The sequence below is a fragment of the Eriocheir sinensis genome, chromosome 22, assembly GCF_024679095.1.
Source record: "Eriocheir sinensis breed Jianghai 21 chromosome 22, ASM2467909v1, whole genome shotgun sequence".
NCBI lineage: Eukaryota > Metazoa > Arthropoda > Malacostraca > Decapoda > Varunidae > Eriocheir > Eriocheir sinensis.
Window position 1 is genome coordinate 15,330,032 of NC_066530.1, and position 7,733 is coordinate 15,337,764.

Here is a 7,733-nt window from a genome sequence, read left to right on the forward strand (position 1 = left end):
TAAAGAAAAAAATAAAAGAAGTAAATTGGGAAAAAAAAGAAGGAAACAAAGAAACTACGAACAGAGGAATTAAAGGGAAAAAAAAGTAGATCAATGAGGCAAATACTTAAACTACTAACAACAACAAAAACAACAACAACCATCAACGTCTCCACCGCGAACAGGTTACAAGAATAGGGCGCGGCGGTCGACCGAATTATTATTATTATTATTTTTATTATTACTTATTGTCTTAAAAGTGTAACATCACCACCACCGACTTTACGTAACCTGGAACTAACCGGTCGTGTGTACTACTTAACGTGTGTGTGTGTGTGTGTGTGTGTGTGTGTGTGTGTGTGGTTGAGTTTGTCGTTTTTTGTTTTGTTTTTTGTGTTGTTAATTATTCGACGTTGATGTGTTTGTAAGTTCTGGAGAGTCGGTGGTAGTAGTAGTAGTAGTAGTAGGAGGAGGAGGAGGAGGAGGAAGAGGAAGATCGAAGTGCAGGTCATATTTTTCTTCATTTCATCTTCCTCTTCTTTTTTTTCCATATTTTTTCCATTATTTATTTTTCCTCTTTCTTCTTTTATTATCTTCTATTTTCTTCCTCTCTTTTACTTCCTATCTATATCTTCCTTTATTTTTCTTGCTGTCTCATTTTTCTTCCTATTTTCCTTCCTGTCTACATCTTCCTCTATTTTTCTTCCTATTTCTTATTTTTTCTATTCCTATTTTTTTTCTATTCCTATTTTCTTATTCTTCGTATTCCTATTTTCTTTATTTTTCTTCCTATTTTCTTGTTTTTCTTCCTATTCTTCCTATTTTCTTATTCGTATTTTCTTCTTATTTTCTTTATTTTTCTTCCTATTTTCTCTTTTCTTCCTATTTCCTTTATTTTTCTTCCTATTTACATCTTTATTTTTCCCTACATTTCTTCCTTTTCTTATTAATATTCATCTCCTTCTTCCTCTTCTTCTTTTTCATTTCCTTTTGCTCTCTTCTTCTTCAATATTATTATTATTATTATTATTATTATTATTATTTATTTATTTATGGTCATGGTGTTGTAAGCGGTTTGATCGTGTTTACCTTTCCCTTCACACCTTTTTCTTTCACTTTTTTTTTTTTACCTTCATATTCGTGTTTCGCATGTTCTGATTTACGAGGTTGCGTTACCGATAAACATTTTTTTCCTTCTTACCTGAATTTTAAGCTTATTTGACAATGATGGTGAGCTTGATGATGATGTAAGTTCACCTATCATTATTTCATTTTCATCTAAGTTCACCATTTTTCTCATTTTCCTTTTTTTATCACTTATTGTCACCATCATCATCATCGTCACCATCTTTACTATCATCATCATCACCATTATATTATTCACTATACTTACTTGACAATGATAGTGATGATGATGATGACGTAAGTTCACCTATCATTGTTTCATTTTCACTGTCTTCTAAGTTCACCATTCTTCTCATTTTCCATTTTCATCACTTATCACCATCATCTTCGTCACCATCTTTACTATCATCATCATCATTACTATATACTATTCACCTTACTAATTAATCCTCCATCTTCATCCTTTCTTTTCGTTTATTTCCTGCCTTTATTTATTTTTTTCTAATATTCATTTATTTATTTTCTTCCTATGTTCCTTTCTTCATTTTCTGCCTATTATATCTTTCTTTATTAAATTATTTCTTTTGTTTCTGTATTCTTTTTCATTGTTTATTTTCTTCCTCTTCTTTCACTATTTTTATTTTCTTCCTATCTTTTTTTCTTCCTCTTTTTCTTCCCATCTTTACCTTCCTTATTTTATTTTTTTACATTTTTTTTCCTTTTATTTCCTTTGTTTATTTATTTTATTATCTTCCTCTATTTCCTTCTTTTATTTTTATCCTCATTTTCTTCCTATACAATAACGTTCATCTTCTTTATTTCTACGTTTCTTATTATCTCCCTCAATTTTCTTTCTATATCTCCTTGCATTTCCTTTATTTTTTTCCCCCTTATTCCCTCACATTTCCTTCCTTCCTTACTTTCTTCCTTTATTTTCCTCCTTTAGTTTCTTCCCCGCCTCTAAAGGGTGGAGTCAACGGGACCACACTTCTGTATTTCTTTCTCACCATTTTTTTCCTTGCTTGGGTCAGGTAGTGATTTACCTGGGCGTGGTAATTGGCATGGGCAGGCAGGTAAAGGCCACAGAGAAAGAGAGAGAGAGAGAGAGAGAAAGTATGGAAGGACAAGTAAAGAAGTAAAAGGAATAGAGTTAGAGGGATAAATACCAGAGAGAGAGAGAGAGAGAGAGAGAGAGAGAGAGAGAGAGAGAGAGAGAGAGAGAGAATTGATATACTTTTCCTTCCTTCCCTTCCTATTCTTTTTTTTCTTTTTCCTCACTTATTTTCTCCCTTCGTCCTTTCTTAGAGAGAGAGAGAGAGAGAGAGAGAATTTGATATACTTCTCATCCCTTCCTATCCCATCCTATCAGATTTTATTTCCCTTCACTCACTTTCTCTTCCCTTCATCCTCTCTTCCCTTCCTTAGTAATGTATTTTTTTCCCTCTTCTTTCCCTTCCCTTCCCCATTTTTATTCCATTTCTTCTTCCCCTTTACTCCTCCTTTCCTTACCTCATTTTACCCATCTCTTCCTTTTCTCCTCCCTTTTATCTATTTTCCTTGATCTTTCCCCCTACCTTCCTTCTCCCTTCCCCTTCCTCTCCCCTTTCCTTTTATCTCCCTTATCTTATCTCACCCTTCTTTCCTTGTCCTCCCTCCCTTCCCCTTCCCTTAATCTCCCCTTCTTACCTCATCGTTTCTTCCTTCTCCCTTCCCTTCTCCTTTCCTCTATCTCCCTTATCTTATCTCCCTTCTTTCCTTGTCCTCCCTCCCTTCCCCCTTCCCCTTCCTTAATCTCCCCTTCATCTCCCTTATCTCACCCTCCCTTCCCCTTTCCCTTCCTTAATCTCCCATTTTCACCATTCCTTCTCCCTTCCCTTTATCCCCCATTCTTATCTTGCCCTTCTCCTTCCTTCCCCTTCACTTACCTCTCCTTACCCCCCTCCCTTACCTTCCTTGTAACCTCCTTCCCTTTCCCCTTCTCTTCCCTTCGGTTACCCAGTTTTCGGCAATGCAATAGGAGAAGGGGAAAAGGAGGAGGAGGAGGAGGAGGTGAAAGGGAGAAATAAGAATCGGTTTTGAAAGTGAATTGTCTCGAGACGGAGAAGTTTGTGGTCAAGTTTTGGACTGGTCTGGTTTTTGTCTCCTCCTCCTCTTCCTCCTCCTCCTCCTCCTCCTCCATAGTCGGGGTCGTTCAGTGGATTAGCATTGAAGTTAACCGTAAACTACATTTCTTTTGTTCCTTTTTTTGCCTATTAGGAATTTGCACTGGTGGTAAGGACGAAAAGGAGGAGGAGGAAGAGGGGAAAAGGGGGAGGGAGAGAAGGAGGAAGAAGGTTGACAGGGAGGGAGGGAGGAGGAGGTAAGGACGAAATGATAACAAGCATAAGGGCAGAGGAATGGAGGAGAAGGAAGTAGAGGGGAAGATGAAAAGGTGATTTAAGTAGACAAGGAAGAGATGGATGAAAGGAAGAATAGGGAGAGGATTAAAGAGGAAACAAGAACAAGAATAAGAGAAAAGACGAAGAGAAGAGAAAAGGAGATTGATTAAGAATGAGGAGGGTAGAAAGGAAGAATAGAGAGGAAGAGAGGGTAGAGGAGAAAAGAATTAGGCAGGAGGTGGAGGAGGAAAGAAGAGAAAAAGAGATTGATTAAGAATGAGGAGGGTAGAAAAAGAATGAATAAAGAGGAAGATAGGGAAGAAGGGAAGAGAGGGTAGAGGAGAAAAGAATTAGGCAGGACGTGGAGGAGGAAAGGAGAGAAATGACGAAGAGAAGAGAAAAGAAAAGAAGATTGATTAAGAATTACGAGGGTAGAAAAAGAATGAATAAAGAGGAAGATAGGGCAGAAGGGAAGAGAGGGTAGAGGAGAAAAGAATAAGGCAGGACGTGGAGGAGAAAAGAAGAGAAAAGACGAAGAGAAGAGAAAAGGAGATTGATTAAGAATGAGGAGGGTAGAAAAAGAAAGAATAAAAAGGAAGATAGGGAAGAGAGAGTAGAGGAGAAAAAAAGAATCGGGCAGGACGTGGAGCAAGAAGAGGAGGAAAGAAAATGTAGAAGAGAGAAAAAGGATTAAGAAGAATAAGAAGTAAAATAGGGAAGAGTGGGTAGAAGAGAAAACATTGAGGACTAAAAAAGAACAAAATGACAGAAGAGAAAGAAGGAAGAGAAATAAAAAGGATAAAGCAGAATAAGGAGTAAGGAAGAAAGGAGGAATTACCAGAAACTCCTTTAGTGATATATGGAGTGTCTCTATAATAACAATAGACCCAGATTTTTCCTCCTTAAATAAGTAAAGTTTCGGTCTAGTTGAAGTTTCGTTTTTTTATTTTTTTATTTATTTATTTATTTATTTTATTTTTTACATATATTCGAAGTCTTATGTTTGCACTTCTTCTTCTTCATCCTGTTCTTCTTCTTCTTTCTCTTCATTTTTTTTTCATTTTTCTCCCTCTTCTTCATCATTATCATCACCATCATCATTATTATTATTATTTATTATTATTATTATGAGCTGTATCGCTTTCAATCGCTTCTCGTTCTCCTGATCCTCTCTTCTGCCTCATCACACACTTTGCTCTTCACTTACGTCACCTAACTTATCACTTTCTCATTACGAGGATCTAAAGCACTCGAACTTAAACATTAGTCAGTCATTTCCCAGCCCGATTCACCACTTGCTTCCTAACCTCCTCTTCAGTTCACGACGCCAAGCAGTGGATAAGTCTTTGGTCCCTATTCTTAAACGTATCCTGCTCCAATTGCTACTATTTTCCAAGACCACAGGGAAGATTAACCGGGTTTTCATGCGTGATTTTCCCGTTCAAGGTCCGTCCAAATACCGTGTACATCCATCACTTATCAAGACACCACCTGAAATTGACTTATCTGGCCTCTCGTGTTTTTTGCTATCGTTGAAGCAGTGCATGGCGGGCGTTACTGTTACTGTTAATTTGTTTAGTTTGCCCTTGAGCTGCCTCTCTCGGTCGGTCCAAATGCCGTGTACAACTATCACTTATCAAGACACCACCTGAAATTGACTTATCTGGCCTCTCGTGTTTTTTGCTATCGTTGAAGCAGTGCATAGCGGCCTTTATTGTTACTGTTAATTTGTTTAGTTTGCCCTTGAGCTGCATCTCTCGGTCGGTCCAAATGCCGTGTACAACTATCACTTATCAAGACACCACCTGAAATTGACTTATCTGGCCTCTCGTTTTTTTTTTTTGCTATCGTTGAAGCAGTGCATGGCTGGCTTTATTGTTACTGTTAATTTGTTTAGTTTGCCCTTGAGCTGCCTCTCTCAGTCGGTCCAAATGCCGTGTACAACTATCACCTATCAGCACGCTACACACGAAATTGACTTATCTGGCCTCTCGTTCTGTTTTCTATTGTTGAAGCAGTGCATGGCGGGCTTTACTGTTATTGTTAATTTGGTTAGTTTGCCCTTGAGCTGTCTCTCGCTGGAAAACAAAAAAATAGGATCACTAAAGGGGCTATTACACTGGGCAAATTTTCCGTGGATCTTCTGTTAAACCACGATTTCCGCTGGCGTGGTTCTCATATTTCCGTGGTTTTCTGACGTGTCCATGATCTTCCAAAGCTACGGTAGATTTCACTGAAGGACGACGGTATTACTCACCATCAGCAGCAGCAGCAATAACAAGAAACAAATGAGAACCACGCCAACGGAAATCGTGGTTTAACTGAAGATCCACGGAAAATTTGCCCAGTGTAATAGCCCCCTAAGTAGTCCATGAAAATCCCACCGGTAACTTTTGCGGGAGGCTTTTCAAACACGTTCCAGAATACGGGCTTTTGAATTCTCACTCTCCCCCGTCAAACCAATTCCTAGATACACACTTCCTTAAAGATAAATGTATGTGCGTGTGTGTATAGAAACGATCGTGATTTACATACATATAAGCTTACGTCAGTGATATCAGACAGACGCGGAGACACACAGGCTGACGTTAAGGTACCCCTCCAAATAAAAAAATTCAAGGATGGGAGTTTAGTGGAGAGAAAAAAATATATGGAAAAAATGGAAAGGAAAGGAGAGCTAGATAAAAACACAGGCTGACGTTAAGGTACAAAAAAAAAAAAGTCAAGGATGGGAATTCAGTGGAGAGGGGAAAAAAATGTAGAAAAAATGGAAAGGAAAGGAAAGATAGATAAATATTGTGGAAGATTGATGGATGGGCTTAACAACACCACCACCACTACCACCACCACCACCACCACCACCACCACCATTGTCTCCCTTCCCGTTTATATTATTTCAAAGGACAGACGAATGAAAAAGTGGTCAAGGATACTACTAATGGTGCCACTACTTATAACTACTACCACTGTTATCTCTGCTATATCTCTTCCTCCTCCTCCTACTACTACTACTACTACTACTACTACTACTACTACTACTACTACTACTACTACTACTACTACTACTACTACTACCTTTCTTATCTCTTCCCATTTATTTATTATTCTCTTTCCTCCTTCATGATCTCCTTTCCTCTCAGTTCACTTATTTTACTTTTTTTTTTTTTTTTTTTTTTTTTCCATCACTCCTCTTCCCCTTCTCCCCCTCTCGTCCCTATCTTCTCCTCTTTCCTCTTTCTTGTCTCCCCTATCTTCCCTCTCCATCACCTTTTTCTCCTTTCTCTTTCCATTCTCTTATCTCTCCTTTATTCTTTACTTTATTCCATTTTCCATTCTATTATCTCTATCTCTTTCCTTCATCCCTTTCTTCACGTTCTTCCTCTTTCCCCTGCACATCTCTTCTTCCTCCTTTATCTTGCTCCTTTTCTTTGGTCTTTGTTTTCTTTCCTCTTATTTATTCCTTATCTCTTACGTTTCGCTTTCCTCTCCCTTATCTCTTATCTCCCTCTTCCTCTCCCCTTTCTTATTTACCCTTCCTTCCTTTTCCCAAATTTTCTCTACTTCCTCTCTCTTCTAACTATCTTCGTATTTCCTTATTTTTCTCTCATTCTCCTTTTTTCTGTCACGTTATTTCCTCGATTTCAATTCTGTCTTAGCTAGTTATCCATTAGCTTGATGTTCCCTTCCGGCTTATAAAGAAAACGTCTGTCTGTATGGGTAACTATCCTCGCTTTTCTCCTCAGACATCCTCATCCTCCTCCTCCGTTTTTGGTTCATCTTCTCCCAATGCGATGATCCTCCTCCACCTTTCTCAATCCAGTGCCAATTCTTCCTCTATTTATAACACTTCTTCCTTCTCCTCTATTTTTGGTTCACCTTCTCAAACTGTCTGCCAAAGTCTGGGAAGGATATGCAAGGGATTCGAACCAAAGCAGGGAGATTCATAACTTATTATATAGACCCTCAAACCAATATGTATCCTGAAGTGTTTTTCCCTGAACCATATGCAAGGGATTCGAACCAAAGCAGGCAGTTTCATAGCCCATATAGACCCTCAAACCAGTGTGCCTCGAAGGGTAACTCAAGTATTTTCTGTCTTAGATTTTCCTTTTTTAAATAGTTTTCTTTTTTAACTTTTCTTCTTTTTTTTATTTCCTTCGTTGTTCGGTGTCACGTTTTCCCATTCTTTTCCCTCGTCACTCTTCTTTCTTTACAACTCTGGTATTTTCCATTTCCATCGTATTTTTGGTC